Genomic DNA, 20,857 nt, shown 5'->3' with positions numbered 1-20,857 from the left:
GATACAGGAAGATTGAAATAATCCCATGCATCCTATCAGATCACCACAGATTAAGGCTGGACTTCAATAACAACAAAAACGCAGAAAGCCCACATATACATGGAAGTTGAACAATGCTCTGCTCAATGATAACTTGCTCAAGGAAGAAATAAAGAAAAAAATTAAAGACTTTTAAGAATTTAATGAAAATGAAGGCACAAGATACCCAAACTTTATGGGACACAAAGAAAACAGTGCTAAGAGAAAAACTCAGCTCTGCGTGCCTCCAAAAAGAAACAGGAGAGAGCACACATCAGCAGCTTGACAGCACACCTAAAAGCTCTAGAACAAAAAGAAGCAAATACACCCAAGGGGAGTAGAAGGGAGGAAGTAATCAAACTCAGGGCTGAAATCAACCAAGTAGAAACAAAAAGGACTATACAAAGAATTAACACACGGAGGAGCTGGTTCTTTGAGAAAATCAACAAGATAGATAAACCCTTAGCCAGACTAACGAGAGGTCACAGAGAGTGGGTCCAAATTAACAAAATTAAAAATGAAAAGGGAGACATAACAACAGAATCTGAGGAAATTAAAAAAAAACTACAAAAGCCTATATTCAACAAACTGGAAAATCTGGAGGAAATGGACAATTTTCTAGACAAATACCAGGTATCAAAGTTAAATCAGGAACAGACTCCTAAAGAACTCCATAACTCCTAAAAAAAAAATAGAAGCAGTTATTAAAAGTCTCCCAACCAAAAAGAGCCCAGAACCAGATGGGTTTAGTGCAGAATTCTATCAGACCTTCATAGAAGACCTCATACTAAACTGTCCAAACTATTCCACAAAATAGAAACAGATGGAGCGCTACCCAATTCCTTTTATGAAGCCACAATTACTCTTATACCTAAACCACACAAAGACACAACAAAGAAACAGAACTTCAGACCAATATACTGTATGAATATTGATGCAAAAATACTAAATAAAATCTTCAAAAACTCAATCCAAGAACACACCAAAACCATCATCCATCATGATCAAGTAGGGTTCTTCCCAGCAATGCAGGGATGGTTTAATATTAAAAAAATCCATCAATGTAATCCACTATATAAACAAACTCAAAGATAAGAACCACATGATCATTTCATTAGATGCTGAGAAAGCATTTGACAAAATTCAACACCCCTTCTTGATAAAATCCTGGAAAGATCAGGAACTCAAGGCCCATACCTAAACATAGTAAAAATCTATGTAAAAATTTATATGTATGTATATGTATTTACTATGTAAGAATCATAGTAAAAATTCACATTCAGCAAACCAGTAGCTAACATTAAACTAAATGGAGAGAAACTTGAAGCAATTCCACTAAAATCAGGGACTAGACAAGGCTGCCCATTCTCTCCCTACCTATTCAATATAGTACTCGATGTCCTAGCCACAGCAATCAGACAATGAAAGGAGGTCAAAGGGATACAAATTGGGAAGGAAGAAATCAAAATATCACTATTTGCAGATGATATGATAGTGTACTTAAGGGACTTCAAAAGTTCAACCAGAGAACTCCTAAACCTGATAAACAACTTCAGCAAAGTGACTGGGTATAAAATTAATTCAAACAAATCAGTAGCCTTTCTCTACTCAAAGCATAAAGAGGCTGAGAAAGAAATTAGGGAAATGACACCCTTCACAATAGTCACAAATAATATAAAATATCTCAGCATGACTCTAACCAAGCGAGTGAAAGATCTGTATGACAAGAACTTTAGGTCTCTGAAGAAAGAAATTGAAGAAGATCTCCATGCTCATGAATTGACAGGATTAATATAACAAAAATGGCCATCTTGCCCAAAGCGATCTACAGATTCAACGCTATCCCCATCAAAATTCAAACTCAATTCTTCATAGAGTTAGAAAGAAAATTTGTAAATTCATTTGGAATAACAAAAAACCCAGTATAGCTAAAACTATCCTCAACAATAAAAGAACTTCTGGGGGAATCACCATCCCTGTATTACAGAGCAATAGTGATAAAAACTGTATGATATTGGTACAGAGACAGGCAGGGAGATCAGTGGAATAGAATTGAAGACCCAGAAATGAACCCACTCACCTATGGTCACTTGATCTTTGACAAAAGAGCTAAAACTATCCAATGGAAAAAAGATAGCATTTTCAACAAATGGTTCAACTGGAGGTCAGTGTGTAGAGAAATGCAAATCAATCCATTTTTATTGCCCTGTACAAAGCTTAAGTCCAAATAGATCAAGGACCTCCACATCAAACCAGATACACTCCAACTAACAGATGAAAATGTGGGGAACACATGGGCACTGGGGAAATTTTCCTGAAAAAACACCAATGGCTTATGCTCTAAGATCAAGAATCGACAAATGGGATCTCATAAAACTGCAAAGCTTCTGTAAGGCAAAGGACACTGTCATTAGGACAAAACTGCAACCAACAGATTGGGGAAAGATCTTTACCAATCCTACATCTGAGAGGGCTTATATCCGAAATATACAAAGAACTCAAGAAGTTAGACCGCAGGGAGACAAATAACCCTATTAAAAATGGGGTACAGAGCTAAACAAAGAATTTTCAGCTGAGGAATATCGAATGTCTGAGAAGCACCTAAAGAAATGCTCAATGTCCTTAGTCATCAGGGAAATGCAAATCAAAACAACCCTGAGATTCTACCTCACACCAGTCAGAATGGCTAAGATCAAAAACTCAGATGACAACAGACGCTAGCAAGAATGTGGGAAAAGAGGAACACTCCTCCATTGTTGATGAGATTACAAACTGGTACAACCACTCTGGAAATCAGTCTGGAGGTTCCTCAGAAAATTGGGCATTGCACTACCTGAGGACCCAGCTATACCTCTCTTGGGGATATATCCAAAAGATGATCCAACATACAACAAAGACACATGCTCCACTATGTTCATAGCAGCCTTATTTATAATAGCCAGAAGCTGGAAAGAACCCAGATGCCCTTCAACAGAGGAATGGATACAGAAAATGTGGTACATCTACACAATGGAATATTACTCAGCTATCAAAAACAATGACTTCATGAAATTCATAGGCAAATGCATGGAACTGGAAAATATCATCCTGAGTGAGCTAACCCAATCACAGAAAAACACACATGGTATGCACTCACTGATAAGTGGATATAAGCCCCAAAGCTCGAATTACCCATGATACAATACACAGAGCACATGAAGCTCAAGAAGAAGGATGTCCAAAGTGCTTCATTCCTTCTTAAAAGGGAGAACAAAAATATTCACAGCAGGAGATATGGAGGCAGAGTTTGGAGCAGAGACTGAAGGAACAGCCATTCAGAGCCTGCCCCACATGTGGCCTATATATATATATATACAGCCACCAAAACTAGATTAGTTTGATGAAGCTAAGAAGGGCATGCTGACAGGAACCGGATATAGATGTCTCCTGAGAGACACAGCCAGAGCATGTCAAATACATGGGTGAATGCTAGCAGCAAACCACTGAACTGAGAACGGGACCTCCATTGGAGGAATCAGAGAAAGGATTGAAAGAGCTGAAGGGGCTTGCAACCCCATGAGAAAGACAATGCCAACCAACCAGAGCTCCCGGGGACTAAACCACTACCCAAAGACTTTATACATGGACTGACCCATGGCTCCAATTGCTTATGTAGCAGAGGATGGCCTTGCTGGGCACCAATGGAAGGAGAAGCCCTTGGTCCTTCCAAGGTTGGACCCCCAGTGTAGGGGAATGTGGTGGGGGTAGGAAGGGGTGGTGGATGGGGAGGGGAACACCCTTATAGGAGAAGGGGAGAGGGATGGGCTAGGGGGCTTATGTCTGGGAAACTGGGAAAGGGTATAACATTTGAAATGTAAATAAAAAATATCCGATAAAAGGAAAAAAAAAGAAATATCTAAGAAGAAACTAATTCTCAGAAGATACAATGAAAGTTGGAACACCCCCCCCCTAGTTATTTTTACAATGATGGAGGCATGAATACGATGCAGTATATTTACATATATCAACCAAAGCGAGATGATTACCTAAAGGAGACAGACAGGTTCATATGTAAGGACCCACAGGTCTGGATACTCTTTGCCCATCTTGTCAGAAAAACTAAACATGCCTATTACATACAAGAAACAAATTGCATCAGAACATTTAATAATAATAATAATAATAATAATAATAATAATAATAATAATAATAATAATAATAGATAATAGATAATTTGGATGAAGCATGATCTAGCTACTAAGATGCTTGGTTTACCATTGACTTTGAGTTTCAGGAGGTTATTAATACCAAGTCTGTGGGACATGCTCATTGATCAGTACAAGGAAGCCTTTTGACATGTAGCTGGTAATCACCTGTGAGAGAACTTAGAAGGGACAGAGTTGAGTTAAAGTATGTCCCAACACACACTTTCTATTCATGACAGGTTGATAGGCAGACAACACTACAACCAATTCCATGAGCCTCCTGGCTTCCACATCGGCTAGGTTTTTAGGCATTTGCTAACCCTCTCGACCCACAGGTTCTATGGATGAACAAGTACTGAAAATGGCTTAAAAGGGAGTCTGTCCCAGGAGGGCTGCTGCTACAGGTCCTCTTTGGCACTAACATGGGAGCCTCAAGCGCGCTTCCCAGTGCTAACAAATGGATCTCTTTCCTGGTGCCACTTACAACAGCTCTGAATCCTAGGGAAAGTGGATGTCAGAGTTTCCTCTGAGGCTCCTGAGATCTTGGGCACAGAGGGACACAACTGTGGGGGGGGGGAAGAGGAGGAGGAGGAGGAGGAGGAGGAGGAGGAGGAGGAGGAGGAGGAGGAGGAGGAGGAGGAGGAGGAGGAATAGAGGGGAGAAATACAGCCAGAAGGTCTTGTCCTACAAGACACTGTGCCCAACAATAGCAGAGGTGGTTGGAAGTGGTGGAGAGGAAGAAAGCATTCTTTCTCCAGAAGAGAAAATGTTGGTGTGTTCAGCACACACAGCCCCCTCGTGCCCAAATCCAAAACAAAAGTGAAAAGGAGACAGGGACGTTTCTGAAATATCACTTTCACACATGGCAAGGATAGAAAATTCAGCTTGCTATACATCTGGGATAGCAAAACTGTCGCCAAAATGGAAGTTGTTCAGTGCTGACTCACTACTGAAAATCAGAAGAAATGGTGGATTACCCCTGCCCTTAGAAAGTTCATTATTTATCTTAGACAAAAATGAGGACCTTTTCTGTACAAACTTCACCTCTTTCCATTTTGTTATGAGATATCTAAGTTTTATACTGAAATCCTGTATAGCCGTACGGAGTCTGTAACATTATTTTATTCTACTTGCTTTCCACAGATCAATCATTTATGTCTCTTTACCAGTTAGTCTTATTTTCACATACATTCCAAAGTAGATAAAAGTACCAGTTCACTTCTCCCTCAATGTCAATGGGCTTATCAGTCAGAGTCCAGCCCTGGCAGGGTTCAAAACCCCAAGGAGAATGTGTAGAATAGGCAAAAGAGACTTGGACAAGAAGCTCATCTCACACCCTGGCCCTGAGACAGCTCACATCATCGCCTTTATTTATACACCTGATTCTTCACAGCTGAAAATGTTTACCATTCGTTTTCTTATTTCCTCATGCACAATTTCTTTTAAGAACTTCCTACATTGAACAATAATGTGCACCCTGTACTTTCCCCCTTCCTTTTCCTCCTCAATCTCTGTGGTTTCCTGCTACCCCACGGACTGTATCGAGAAAGGGAGCACAGTTTCAGCAAGCAGTTAATATCTAACCCAGTACACAGGGACATCACCAAGTGACCATGGTTGCTAGTAATTGCGGTTACAGTATAGAGAGGTTTTAGAATACACAGCCAGGAAATTCTGATTTAATTATTGGCACCTAGCATCTCCCCATATCCTAATCAAGAGATCTAATTCCTCTAACGCCCAGGGCTCTCAGCAAATTAGCAACCTAAGTCAGTTCCTCATTCTTGCTTGGGTCACCTCTGAGTGTTCCCATTAAGCCTTGGAATCAACGATCCAGCAAGACCACCCTAACATTTTGATAATCAACTAACTGTGCTTTGAAATAAGTTGGTGGGCAAATCAGTGTCAGAACTAAGTTCCCATTGGAAGAGAACATCCAGATGTTAGCTAGGGCCTTGTGATCTATTTCACCCCCACAATCCTCAGAGAAAAACAAGAATAAATCATAGTTGAAGCTTTCTTTTTCTGTTTCTGGGAAAATATCTATCACAGACAAAATGAAAGCGAAGGCTTCTAATAGCAAAGCCAAAAATGCAAACACAAAGCGAAAGTGGACCAAGCATTCCCTCAGGAAAGGCCAGGAGATTCCACAGCACATATTCCCACAGGCCCACATGGGGGGCCATAAGGAGAGCAGCCTGCATGAGACTCATGCACCTTCCCCAGCAGAGGCTTGGTCACCTCCACATAATCCTCAACCAAAATTCAAAGATAGTTCATACTTTTTATCTCTTGAGCTAAGACTTACTGGTTGTGTTGGTTAATGTATTAACCTCACAGTGGGTGCTGGAATGTGTCAATATCGAATTAAGGAATGAAGACAAACTTCCTCTTGGAACACTTTGACCAAGAGCCAGCTCAAAACTGAATGCTCCATTTCTCTCCCTGTGTCTTCTGACTGTCTGTGGTTTGTTGTTTCTGGCCTATCTGATCTGATCCTATTGCCTTTGCGTGCCCTCCTATATCCCTTCTTGACCCTAACAAAGGGCTTTCCTCTCCATTTCTTGAACAGCATAGAAAGCATGTTATGGGAAAGGAACAAAGGATTCCTTATAGATAGCCTTAGCAGAGTTTTACTAGGGAAGAAACTGCTGACGTCACTTACCTTGAATAATACTCAAAGCTGCACAGATGTTACCAACTGCATCCACATGTTGCTTCCGACATTTGTGGGGTATTTGTCCTGTTTATAGATGCTTTTATACCGTTTGGGTTCTTTTAACAAAAGCCTACCACAATACACATATATTATTCTATGTCAGGGGCATGGAAGAGTACATGACTTAAAATTAAAGCTGTGCATTTGGATTAAAATGTGAAGGCTGATTGCTTGAGAAATCTAAGACATAGTAAGTATGTAAGTAGTAATGTAACAACATTATTATCTTAAAAGCAGGTTAAACTTAAACCGGTCCCATACACAGTGCTACTTCAGGCTAAGTACATACATAGTCTTAAATGAGCTTGAAGCATAATATATATATATATATATATATATATATATATATATATATATAAAAGCTTTTGTGTCTGTCTTTAAATGAAATGTTTCAGCAAAGCCTTTGCCATATTGGGTCAATCAGTAGAGGCTGAGAAATTGTTTTGAGACTGTTTGAACCTTAAAGCAGTGTTGTCTCCCTGGAAGTGAGAGCTTGCAGCTGCCCCAACCTTGGTCCTAAGCCACTCCTGGCAAACCTGGAGTTCTTACCTTTTATTATGGCTAACCATGGTCAGAAGGGACTGAGATTTACACGGGTTGTCTGCTCTCCGGGCCGCAAGAGCAAGATAACTTTGGTAGTTGGAGCTTTTCCCAGCCCCAATTAATCTTGAGGAAAGATTGAATAAAAGTAACTTGAGTGAGTTAACCAGGGTCAGTCTTTTCCAAGAAGGCTGAGCCCCTCTGCTCCTCAGGAAAAGGAAGGCTTGACATCTCTGTGAGCTCTGTTCTCTACTGTGGCACTGACGACCAACATTAATCAATAAAGCCTGGTGTTTGCAGAAAAAAAATTTATATCCGCAATTTAATGATGAAATATTTGACAAATGTATTTATATAACCCAAACATCTATCAAGATATCAAATAATGCTATCTCAAGAGAAAGTTTCCTATAGCTTTTCCAGTCACCCTTGACTAGCCCTGAAGAGCTGAGGTAAACTCTCACTCTTTGTTTCTACTATCATGCCTGCTAGTTTTTATGTCACCTTCATGCAAGGAGACTCGTCAGAGAGGAGGGAACCTTACTTGAGAAAATATTCCCACAGGATCAGGTTGTATGTAATTCTGTAGGACATTTTCCTAATTAGTGGCTGATGAGGGAAGGCCCTGTCCATTGCAGGCAGGCTGCCCTGGGTTCCGTAAGAAAGCAGGCTCCATTAGCATCATAAACACCAGTTACAGAATTCATCTGACATCTTGGGATTTACACTCCACCTGCTACCCTAAACTTCTCCAGCTCACAGGTTTCCCTTTCCCCAGATTCTACTTCCTATATAACTCTGCCATTTCAGCCATGGGTTCTCTTGGCTCTCTTTCTTTTTGTCTTCCTCTCTTAGTCCCTCTCTCCTGCTCTCCTCACACCCTCTCATGGTCTGGTTCAGTCTTCTGACCATGTTTGGTCTACTCCTTTCTCTCCCTGCTCTGGACTCTTCCTCTGGCTCATATTTTCTTGTAGATATGAGGGATTCTTTGTGTTTAATTGAAGATATGAGAATGACTGTACTCTCCCTCCTATCTACAATGAAAACCTTCCCCTCAACCATACCTTGAAGGATCATGTCCTCATTTTATACATCACCAATGGATTGTAATTCAGGGTATGTAAGCCAAATAAATTCTTTACTCCCCAAGTTGTTTCTGGTCATGGTGTTTTAGTACAGCAATGATAACCCCATATTTCTTTCATTTTCTTCTTCCTTCCTTCCTTCCTTCCTTCCTTCCTTCCTCTCTCTCTCTCTCTCTCTCTTTCTTTCTTCTTTCTTTACTGTGATAGGATTAGGTAAATGCTCTACCACTGAGACATATACTCAACCTTCCACGATTTTCACACAATTCCATGTATTCAATAAGTATTCTCGATGTGTGGCTTATTTTATTTTGCGTTATATTTTTATATTCATCTCTGGTGAGTGTCTTCATTGTCAATTTGACCAAATCTAGAATCACCTAGGACAGTGGTTTTCTGCCTTCCTAATGCTGTGACCCCTTAATACAGTTCCTCATGTTGTGGTGACTCCCACTCATAGAATTATTTTTGTCGCTACATCATAACTATAATTTTGCTACTGTTAAGAACCGTAATGTAAATATCTGTGTTTTCCAACTGTCCTAGGCTATCTCTGTGAAAAGGTCAGTCGGAACTGCAGCTCACAAGTTGAGAACCACTGACCTAGGAGGTTGTTGATAGTTGTGTACTGGTCTAGCCAATACGAAGTCAAACAGTCCTCTGAGGGGGGAGCGAGGATGATTATAGGAAAGATAGAAGAAGCAAGAGACAGGTATGGGAGGGCCACTGATAAATACCAGCTAGTAGCAAGTGTATTTCTCATAGCCTTCTTATACTACAGGGCCATGGCAAGCAAAGCCACAGCCAACAGAAACAATTTTGCCAAAATGTACACAAGACATCTGTTTCCATCCCTGAAACCTCTCTGTTCTTTCCACAAAGGTCAGCCCCTAGCCTTGATCCTCAGGCCCACCTCCTCTAATCATTCCATGCCTCCGCAGGCCAGGAAATCTGCCAATAAGTCCTAACCTGCCTTGACTCTGCCTGGCAGGCAGGCTTTCTCTCTTTCTTCTCTGCTTCAGAGAAGCAGCAAGCCCAGATATCTTCCCTTTTTAAATTTTACACAAGCCAAAGCTGTCTCTGTGATTGGTACAGAAAGACTGTGCCTGTCTTAAGCATCCCTTCAGGAAGGATGGATCCTACCCGTCATCAGAACAATGAATCCTAGCATTCATGCCCTGTCTTAGGTTGATCCTTAGAGATCGTGTTATTGGTCTTTGACTTCCAAACTCTGCAATGGGAGATATAACCTAATAGGTTATTGTTTTGACTTGTATATGATGGAGATCTGCACGATTGTTCAAAAGGAATGGAGGGTACACTTAATCACAGTAGCAACAGGTGTAATCCTATAACCATTGGAGTAACCAAGGCAAGTACTGAAATGAAGACCAGGAAGGCACGTTCTTTCTTAATTGCCCTAACTATGCAGAGGTAGCATTTGTAGCATCGAATTGGAGGGGTTTAACATCTTTTACACAAATCATTAGGTCTACCCAAAGCTTTTTGAATTTCATCCAACACTTGTAAGCCTCTACCTGTATTCCAAGGCTCTAAAATATTGACTAGAAGCACAACAAATGAATTTTGATGAAATACCATAACAGAAATTCCTTGTACAATGTCAGATACACAATTAGTCAAATTATAGTTACAGCAAATTACATCGAATCTGGACCCATACCTACCATTACTAACAGTGAAATTGTCGCAGGTTACATTAAATCTCTAGACATAGAAACATTCATTTCCCCAATCATCAACACATGAAGCAAGGCTACACATGCTGTTGAAACCTGAAAAAAGACATGTGTTTGTTTTCAGAGTGTGCCCAGTGGGGTTCCTCTTTGACCTAGAATTTCAGCCTGTAGAGTGGGACAATGGATGCCTATCTCTCTTCTGTATCTGCTTCTTGCTGACATTAGGATGCTGCAAAGTGTCCCAGGAAGGCTGGGCAGTGGGGCATTTGTCAGAAGCTGATCCAGATGAAAGACGGAGCAATCACATCGGCTGAACTGGTTAAAGTCAGCTTTCAGCCAGTCCAGAGTTGAGCAGCTCCACAGTTGATCCCTGGATGGAGTCAGTCAGCCAGGTGAAAGTCTACTGAGGCAAATCTAGTCTAGGAACAGATATTAAAATTGTCTAGCAATTGTGAAAGGTAAGAAATTACAAGACCATGTTAAAATCCCATTTTCAAGAACAGACACGTGTAATTAATTATCTGTACTCCCTTTGATCAGTGATAGGTGGGTCCAAGTCTTAGGACTCCTGATTCCCTGAAGTTTATGAGAACTTTAATTTAAAAGAATATACATTACTATTTACCATTGTATTGAAATCCATATTTTAGAAATTTAGTTAACAGGTGTCTGTTATAAAAACTTTATAGCTATAGATCTAACATATACAGATCTAAATACATGTTTTTAGCATGATGAGAAGCATCTTTAAGTTTATATTCAGGAAACAACCAAATGGAAATTAAAATCTTGAGCTTGTGACTGAATTGTAAATTGCCAATGTTTTACTAACTTATCTGAAGTCCATTGATCAATGTTAAAATTCTGAACATTGAAATAACAGTAGCATGTGGGGAGAACATAAAACACTGCCCATCCCCCTTCTTTAATTTCTTACATCTCTATAACTTGCATTTCTATATCTTAAAACATCTTCCTAGACCCTCTAACATTTATAACTCGCACTTTCCAACTTCTGCTAGGGAAGACATTGGAGCTTGAGTTTATGTAACTCTGCTCTGACATCTATAAAAAGCTCTGATGGTTCCTCTCTAAGGAACAGGTAATAGACAAGCCATTTAAAAAAAAAATCACAAAGCCAAGTCCTGTTATACCCAACATGGGGCTTGAACCCACCACTCTGGGTGGGTCTCGTGCTCTATCGACTGAGCTGGCTAGGCTCTTTCAGTATCCTGTGGAAAAACACAAACATGTTATCTTCCCCATATTAATACCAGATCAGTACCAGGCCCTATGACAGTAAGTGAGTCCATCCAATTCCCCTCCCACCCCCCCCAGCCCCCAGTCCTCCCCCATCCTTCCCCCCCAACCCCCCCCCCCCGAATAAGCATGCCGGGTTGAAGGATGTCATAGACACTCAGCAGCACGGAACTCTTTGGCATCTGAGACTGAAAATTCAAAACAAAATTGAAAGAGTACACAACTCCCCCTTTTTATTTTATACAACTATTTTCTTAGAGCTCCATGGGCTCGTCCCATAATTTTCTTCCTCAGGACATAAAATTAAGTATTTTATATAGATTATGACTCATATTTTATAGATTTAACTAATATATAATTCATATTTTAACATATCTAATTTTAATTTAACGCACACAATTTTCATTTAAAGTATATCATTAATATTTAATGTACACATTTTTATTGTATATAATGTATACATATGTATATATACTAAGATATATAGATCATATTCAGTGTATATAACTTATATTCACCACATAATCTGTATTTATCCTTTAAAATTCATATTTAACGTGTATTTTATTTTTAATGTTGATAACTTATGTATGCACATGCATATTTAAATATGTGGGTAGTTATTAAGGACGGATTATCTTCTGAGGACACTTGAATAAAACATACATTTTATAGACATGTTTCAATGTTACGTAGTCCCTGACTTGTATGATATATATTAGTTTAGATAATGTAAATTTGAGGCCATTTGTGTGGAAATCAGGAATCCTGCTTGTCTGTCAGAGCTGCTGGCTCCGGAGGAGGGAGGGAGCTGCGGGAGGAGGGAGTGGCGAGAGCGTTCCTGCCGGCCGCTGGGGCCGCTTGCGCCGCCGGGTTCTTCACCCTCTCCTGTGCCACTCCTCTCCCCTTGTTCGGTCCCGGCGCCTGCCTTTTTTCTTTTTTCTTTTTTCTTTTTTCTCCCCGCGTTCTAGTCCCGCCGCTGCGGCCATCTCCACCCCTGCCCCAGGGGTCCGTGGACACCCGGGCGGAGAGCCAGCCGAGGCCCGGAGTGGGGCCTGCTGGAGACCGGAGACCAGGCGCTCGCCCGCTGCGTGCCTCCAGAGCAGCTCCGGAACAACTTACTTTCTGTTTCCGTGTCTCTCTCACCGGGTTTGCCTCTCCAAGTAGCTCTAATCAAGGTTCAAAGGCTAAAGGTACGGACAGGCACTTTACCTGGTCCATGCACGTGATACTAACTTGAAGTCTTTGCCCAACCTTCTTCCAGGCTGCTAACTTTATTGTACCTTCCTCAGGAAGCCAAGGACAAACCTTCTCTACAAGATCTAAAAAAGTATGTAATTGCTGTTACTCCACTTTCACCAAACATATTATACAGAAAGCATTTATACAAAAACCATACGACTGGCTCCTTTTCCCATTTTTTTCTTGACTTTTACTTTTTACCATTTTTCTTACTTTTTCTGATTATCTGTATTTTTTCCTAGTCTACTCCTCTTAGGAAATTCTCACCCACCGCAGCCCTTTACCTTTTCCAAGCACTTGGGTCTTTCCCACTTAATCCCCATATACTCTCAGAGCTGTCTTCTATTCAAGGCACCACACTGCACTGGTCCTGCTGGTGCAAAGTCCAGCAGTCCTCTGAGGGGGGAGGGAGGAAAGATAGAAAGATGAGGCAAGAGACAGGTATGGGAGGGCCACCGATAAATACCAGTCAGTAGCAAACGTATTTCTCATAGCCTTCTTATACGACAGGACCATGGGAAGCAAAGCCACAGCTAACAGGAACAATTTTGCTAAAATGTACACAAGACAATTTTTCCCATCTCCAAAACCTCTCTGTTCCTTCCATCAAGGTCAATAGAATCTTCAGCCCCCTAGCCTTGAGCCTCAAGTGCACCTCCTCTTATCATTCCAGCAGGCCTAGACATCTGCCAACAGGCCCTTGACTCTGCCTGGCAGGCCAACTTTTCTCTCTTCTCTCTCTTCTCTTCTCTTCTCTTCTCTTCTCTTCTCTTCTCTTCTCTTCTCTTCTCTTCTCTTCTCTTCTCTTCTCTTCTCTTCTCTTCTCTCCTCTCCTCTCCTCTCCTCTCCTCTCCTCTCCTCTCCTCTCCTCTCCCCTCCCCTCCCCTCCCCTCCCCTCCCCTCTCCTCTCCTCTCCTCCTGCTCCCCTTCCCTCTCCTCTCCCCTCCCCTCTCCTCTCCTCCCCTCCCCTCTCCTCTCCCCTCTCCTCCCCCCACCTCTCTGCTTCAGAGAAGTGGCAATGGCTCTCGACATAGCTGTGGGTTTATCTATGAGGACTTTTCCAGAGAAGACTCAAGCAGTGCCATTCCATGAGGTGAGAACCAGGACAGAATGAAGGGTGAGGAAGGTATCTCAATGTCCACCTTCCCTCTCTCTTTGCTTCCTGGTTGCCCTGGAAGTGAGTAATGTTTCCCTTCCACAGTCCCCATGCTGTGACATCCTGTACAAATGCATAGGGACCCAGGGACCATGGGATGAATATTCTTCTCTGAAGTTCTTTCTGCCAACTCTTGGATCACAGTCACGTGCGTGTGTGTGTGTGTGTGTGTGTGTGTGTGTGTGTGTGTGTGTGTGTGTACAATTCACTGTTTCTGTTAGGGAGTAGTAACAAATTGAACAAGCATGCCACAGCTCCATTCTCTGTGAGTAGGAATGTTCTTGCATAAACATGCAGTGCTCAGGCTGGGATGCAAATATGCATGTTTTCCTGGGGATAAATATGGAGGTGTGAATTAATGGGCTGTGGTGGTAGATTTATATTTAATTTTACAAGAACTGCCTAGGGCAACTTCCTGGAAGTTTTTCTCGTACTTAAATGTTTGTGGACACAGGTACCCTGTTCCTCTAGCAGGGCCAGATGTGGATCTTTAAGATATCCTTGGGCCCTAAGATAATGAACATTGGGACACCCTCCTTGTAAGTTCTGTGCTGAGCTAATAACAGCTACTGTTATCATATTGTTACTGTTATCGTATTGTTACTGTTATCGTATTGTTACTGTTATTGTATTGTTACTGTTATTGTCACTTTGGCTCCAGTCCCAGAGACTTTCTATTTTTCACTTGACAGAATAAACTAAAAAGCAAGACTGAAGTCTCACACACTCAAAGGCGATGCTCATTAGGCTTGCACAAGTTGAACACACCTGTCATCTGGCTCCAGGTCAAGAATTAGGAAATGGGGCCAACCGTGTGCATGTCCCAGTAATTACAGGTGACAAAGCAAAATTAAAATGTCTGAATGGGTCGATGGTGGATTTTACTGAAACTTCAGGATCTTTCTCAGTAAAACTGAAATTAGACATCCTGACACTCCTGTTCAGTTTTTAACTCTCTTCTGCCCTGTCTCCTCCCAGCCTTCTCTGGTCACTTAATTGATAAGGGGCCTTTCTCAGTTTGCTCTGTGTGATCGATTCTTTTGCTATCCCTTAGCTCAGATTTCAGGTACAGGGCAGCCCTGACCATAGGGTGGGCAGGGAAGGAGGAGGAAACCCAGATTTTTCTGGCAGTCTGGCCTGAGGCAAGCTTCAGTGTGGTAAGCTGCTTTTGTTAGTGTCCTTACTGCTACCCAGGCGGTCTATGTTTTCCTCTTCACAGATCGTACTCTTCGCTGGAGCTTTGAGACTCCCAGGGTGGATGTAGTTTAGGCAAAGGTGGCCCAGGAACCTAGAAGCCCAGTTCGTAGATAACAAACGTCAGAAGACAACCCTTGCGGTTACAGATGGCAGAGAGGAGGAGAAAGGGAGTCCCTAGCCACAGTTCCTGTTGGGCTTCCTTGTTTTCCCATGGAGGGACCATTACTTTTAGTAGCTCAGTTTTTAGCAAACACTGTGTCACTCCTGCCAGCTTTGTACTTAAGGTTTTACTTCCTTCTGAGGCCTTGGCAGACTCTGTAGCCTGAAGAAAGCTAGGGGCTTGCAGTCCTTGGTTTATGCCTCAGCACCCCATGCAGCAACCAGCTTACAAGCACAAAGGAGGAGTCTTCCTGGGAACTCCGGGTACATTAGCTTTCTGTATAGTGACATGTGGAGAGTGAGGTAAACTGAAAAACCTGAGCCAAGGCCCAGCATGGGACACATTCCTGTAATGCCATCACTCCAGAGGCCTGAGGCCAGGGCATGGCTGTGAATTGAGGCTGAGGACACAATGATTACCAGTCTTAAGAAGAAAAGGCCCCAAAGGAAACAACAAAAACACTGGTTTTGCTTTCTGTCCCTGGCTTTCATACTTGTAAATCAACTCCCAAAGACTCAGAAGAATGACATTCCTTCACTCCCATACCTGCCCTGCTAAGGAGCCCTAGTAACTGTCATGTAGATAAAGGCAATATTGCAAGAAGCTGGGGGTTTTTTTGGGGGGGGAGGGGGAAGTGCCTGGAGGGACACCATGGGAGTATAAATATGTCTGTATTTGTTTCTCCAAATTACTAAGGTAATTTGGTACGTTTATTGCATGCGAGTAACTTTCTCCATCAAGTTGCAATCTGTCTGGAAAACTGGAGGCTTCTTTTCTAGAATTGATGTCCTTCGTCCAAAATGTTTGTTATTCCAGTCTCTGCAGTCTAATTTTGTCTCTGCTGTGTGCATTTGATATCCTTGGGAATGGACTGCTGGCCTTCCAAGTCAAGGAGGGCAAGCTGGTCGGGCTGAGCAAACCAAGTTTGTTCATAGCGCAAAAAGACAGCCTCTAGGGCAATGGTTCTCACCCTTCCTAACACCTCAACCCTCTATTGCAGTTTCTCTTGTCTCGGTGACCTCCCAGCCATAAAGTTGTCTTTGCTGCTACTTCAGATCTGTAATTTTGCTAATGTTATGAGTCATACATGTCCGACAGGCAGTACATCTGATATGTGACCCCCGTGAAAGGGTCTTACCTCCTAAAGGGTGGCGAAGTGCAGGTTGAGAAACACTGTTCTGGGTGTTACCTTCCCAGTGTGGTGCAAGGGTTCGCCCATCAGCAGGCTCGCTCCGCAGGATGCACCGTGTCTGCTGAGTGAGTCAGCATGCTAGTGGTTAAGTTACCGAGCCTTGGCTTTCTGGTTAGAGCTTCCAACCTTCCAAGAGTTAACCTGCAGCAGCGATGTTCTGAGGATCCAGGCAGAGGATACACAAGCGTCCCAGCAGGCACTCTGGTTTGCTGCGAACATATGCGGTTTTGAATGAGCAGCTGCAGCACCGGGTTTGGGTATGTGGCTTTGCTTCGATTGATGCTGTATTGTTTTCTCTCCGGAGAACAAAGCAATGCTTGTCCATGTTTGTAAACAGGGTCCCTTCGAGAAAGAGCAGTTGTCTGTTAGCCTGCATTCGATCGCGAAAATAGGAGCCCAGGGTGCAGGGGTGAGCGTTTGCAGAGTCTCCATCCTCATTTAAGATGCTCCTGGGATGCGGTGGATTGTCTTTAAACTGATCTGAATTCTAGTGCTGCATGGCCAGGTCATTTGAATGTCATGATTGCAGTGGGACTCAAAAGGTTTTTTTTTTTGTTTTTTTTTTTTTTTTCTGCTATCTCTCCTGTAAACCAGAGGTAAACATGTGAAGTTCTTTGTTGAATTGGTGGACGCAGGCGGCAGAAAATACATTTTCCTGCCCATTTTGGAAAACACAATTTAAACCCAAGACTCGGAGAGCAAACTTCTATAATTCATCATAAGCCCGAGTGAGGGAGGCATCATCTAAAATGTTTTCCCCACTCCTACAACCTGACTACTTTAGTCCTGGCTTATGCAGTGTGACCTGAAACAACCTTCAGCATGTCTTGGCTTCTGATCTCTCTACAGTGCTCAGCTGGGGATTGGGATGACCTCAGGAACATATCTGAAATGCAAAGCAGACTAGAAGTATCTTTAAAGACTTGAATGGAATTTCAAGGAATACACGGTTTTAGCTTAAAGTTTTTCAGGTCCTGCTCTCCCTACATTTCTTTTTTTCCCCCTTTTATTTTATTTATTTTTTTTTCCGGAGTTGGGGACCGAACCCAGGGCCTTTGCACTTGCTAGGCAAGCGCTCTACCACTGAGCTAAATCCCCAACCCCTTCTCCCTACATTTTAACACTGCAACATGAGCCCCAAGCTAAGATCACTGACATCGTCCCAGTTGGCAGATTAAAATGAGGTACCCTTTCCCCAGTGTGGTGATCAAAAATCAATATTCAACCACCTAGAAGTCCATATGGAAAAAAATCAATATTGAATCATCTAGAATATTTTCTTCTAAGTGTTCATAGTTTCTATTCATCTGTAATGCATCCCTCAAATTCCTTTGATAGCTAAGTTTCTCTTTGAAACATTTGCCCACTGTTGAAAAACTCGGGCAAGCTGTCACTCTTAAAGGATTACCAGGTAAATCAACTTAATGCCTTTATCAGATCATTTTGCTTGAAGCCACGGGTATTTGCTGAAGGGAAGGACAGGTGCTGACAAGGGATAAGGAGCCTGAGCTCTAGGTGAGAGGCTCTGATTGGGTCACTACGGTAGTTTGGGGAAAGAGGACCACTGTGGGGTGGGAAGGTACATCCTAGGAGCACTGGACACAGGGGTGACGTGAAGATATTTGCAAACTTCCAGGAGTGCACGGTGCAGTTGAAACACGGGGAATCGTTGTTCAGGTCCCCAACTTCTGTTCAATATCTTTCTAAAAGTTTCCCCCAACTTGAACACCAACACCATCTCACACAGACACACACAGACACACAGACACACAGACACGCAGACACGCAGACACGCAGACACGCAGACACACAGACACACAGACACACACACACACACAGAGAGAGAGAGAGAGAGAGAGAGAGAGAGAGAGAGAGAGAGAGACTTGTTTGTGTCTTTCTCTATTTAGTACATAATGTCAGTTAACAGACTTGTCCTGTATCATCTTCATGGAGAGATATGTTCCTTATATCCCTACGTATTCTGGGATTTTTTTTTTCATGAAGAGACACTGGAGTTTGCCAAAAGCCGTTTCTGCATCTATTAATTGTGTATTTTCTAGCCTTAAGCCTCTACATGTTTTGGATCGCCTTGATTGGTTTGTATATGTTGAACCAACCTGGAACTCCTGGGATGGAACCATCTTAACCATGGGATGGTCTTAATGTTTTCCTGAAGAGTTTGGGCAAATATGTTAGTTTTTAACCATATTTATTTTATTTGTATTATGTGTATGTCTCCTTGTGCAGGCCTGTGCACAGGAGTGCTGGTGTGCCCAGAGGCATTGAATCCTTTGGAGTTGGAGGTCCAGAAGTTGTGAGTACCATGTAAGCACTGTGGCCTGAATACTGAAAACTGAGGTCCTCTGGAAGAGCGGTAGATGCTCTTAATCACTGAGCCATCTCTCCAAGGCCTGCAAACATTTTATTCACCTGTGCTCAGGAGGAGACGTGGTCTGCAGTCTTTTGTGTGCGTATGTGTCCTTGTCTGGGAGTCAGGGCAGCATTGGCTTCGTGGAATGAGTCTGCTGCTTATGCCCTGCCTGGTCTGTCTTGGGAGCAGCTTGAGGAGTGGTGGCGCTGATTCGAAGACTTGGTGGAATCCAGCAACAAGTCCCTGTACGGAGCTTTTCTCTGTGGGCACACATTTTCATCACTCTCTGACTCTTGTTGCCTATGCAACTGTTCAAGGTGTTGATGTCCTCTTGATTTCATGTAGGCAGATTAGTTGTGTACAGGGATTTATTAATTTCTCCTAGGCTGTTCAGTTTTTAGGATTGCATTTTCAAAAAGCCCTCTGATGAGACACTGGATTTCTTTGCACTTTGTTATAACATCATCCTCTTTCATCTAGAATTCTGTTTTCCTGGAACTTTTCTCTTCTGGTTAGTTTCTCTAGGAATCTCTCTCTCTCTCTCTCTCTCTCTCTCTCTCTCTCTCTCTCTATATATATATATATATATATATATATATATATATATATATATAAAAATTGGATGTTTGAAGAAATAAACATCCAATTATTTTTAGCCTCCTATTGCTTTTTTGGGCCTTGAATTGTTCTTGTTCTTCTAAAACTTTGATGTTTAATCATTGGTTATTTACTGGAAACATCTCTTATTTTTTTAAATGTAAGCATTTAAAGCTATAACATTTGCCTCTTAAAACTGTCTTATTTCTATCTCAAAAGTGCTGATAAATTGTACTTTATTTGATTATAGAAGCGTTTAAAAACCCCTTCCTGGGTTTGCCGATGCTCTGCTGGTCATTGGATAGTTTACTTTTTATTTTCCTGGTATTCATGTGCTTTCTGTGCTTTCCCTTGCTCTCTATCTCTCACTCTATGCCATGGCTAAGTTACTAGAAATTACTGTGATTATGCTGTACTTGTTAAGACTTGACTGTCTAACATGCATTCTGTTTATTCTGATTATCTACAGGCTGTTGAAAAAGAAACGTATTTTCCACATCTGTTGGACGGACCACTCTGTATCTATTAAGTCAATTTGATCTATGGTATGATTTAATCCGGAGGCTTCCTTTGTTGTTGTTTAATTTGTCAGTTTTTCCCTCCACTTAGTTTGGGTGACCTATTTAAACATGAGAATAGGGCGTTGGTGTTCCCTTCAGTTACTGTATCAATCCAACATTTAATGCTCATTAGGATCTCTTTATGACATTGGTGGCCCCACCACTCGGTCAGTGCATATATAGTTACAGTTGTTATTCCTTCCCCATTACTTTTCTTGTCTTTGTTAGCAGGTAGTAACTTTCATCATCCTCCTGGCTAATTCCAATCTGAAATCTTCTCTATCAAATCTCAGGATTACTACACCAGCTTGTTTTCAGCTTCCACTAGGCTTGAAAGACTGGCTTTCAAATGTTGACTGCCAATATGTAGGTGTCTTTCCTGATGAGGTGTGTGGGTTTTTGTTTTGTGTTTTTGTTTTTTGGTTTTTTTGGGGGGGGTCTTGGTTTTTTTTTGTTTGTTTGTTTGTTTTTTTGCTTTTTCTTGTTTGCTTGTTTGTAGGCAATAGACAGCTGTCTTGATTTTTAATCTGGCTGGCCAGTTTGCATTTCTTTACTGGTGATAGGAGGCAATTACATGAAAGGCAATGTCTACTAATTCTGGTAGTTTTATTTTTCTGTTTGCTGGATGATTACGTTGTTTTCATTTTTAGAAGGTTTATTTATTTTATGTATATGAGCGTTTTGCTTGTTTGTGTGCATGTATGTGTACCACCTGCATGCCTGGAGCCCTCAAAGATCAGAAGATGGCATTGGTTCTACTAAAACTGGGCTTAGAGATGTGGGTTCTGGGGATCAAACCAGGGCCCTCTAGTTTTGAAGAGCAGCAATGTGTACCTAAATGCTGAGCCCACTTTCCAGCCCAGTTCTTTTCCTCTG

General features: G+C 41.9%; 1 protein-coding gene across 18 annotated transcripts in view; it reads left to right on the top strand.

Moving 5' to 3' along the window:
- The first annotated feature begins 11,911 nt into the window (after positions 1-11,911).
- Asah2 (N-acylsphingosine amidohydrolase 2) overlaps positions 11,912-20,857 on the top strand; it is a 107,605-nt gene continuing 98,659 nt past the window's right edge. For 4 of the 18 annotated variants that reach the window (XM_039107021.2, XM_039106988.2, XM_006231263.3 and 1 more), the window contains exon 1: positions 11,912-12,699. The gene's annotated coding sequence lies outside the window, so the exon portion shown is untranslated. Of the gene's footprint in view, positions 12,700-12,798; positions 12,837-14,596; positions 14,741-15,926; positions 16,711-18,700; positions 18,779-19,890; positions 19,967-20,857 lie in introns of those variants that run through there. The other 14 variants (XM_039107153.2, XM_039106879.2, XM_063262182.1 and 11 more) reach the window with 9 other exon arrangements.

Source organism: Rattus norvegicus, chromosome 1 (genome assembly GCF_036323735.1).
Source record: "Rattus norvegicus strain BN/NHsdMcwi chromosome 1, GRCr8, whole genome shotgun sequence".
In the NCBI taxonomy this organism is placed as follows: Eukaryota; Metazoa; Chordata; class Mammalia; order Rodentia; family Muridae; genus Rattus; species Rattus norvegicus.
Note: the sequence above shows the minus strand (reverse complement) of the source record. Positions and strands in the feature narration are given on the sequence as shown.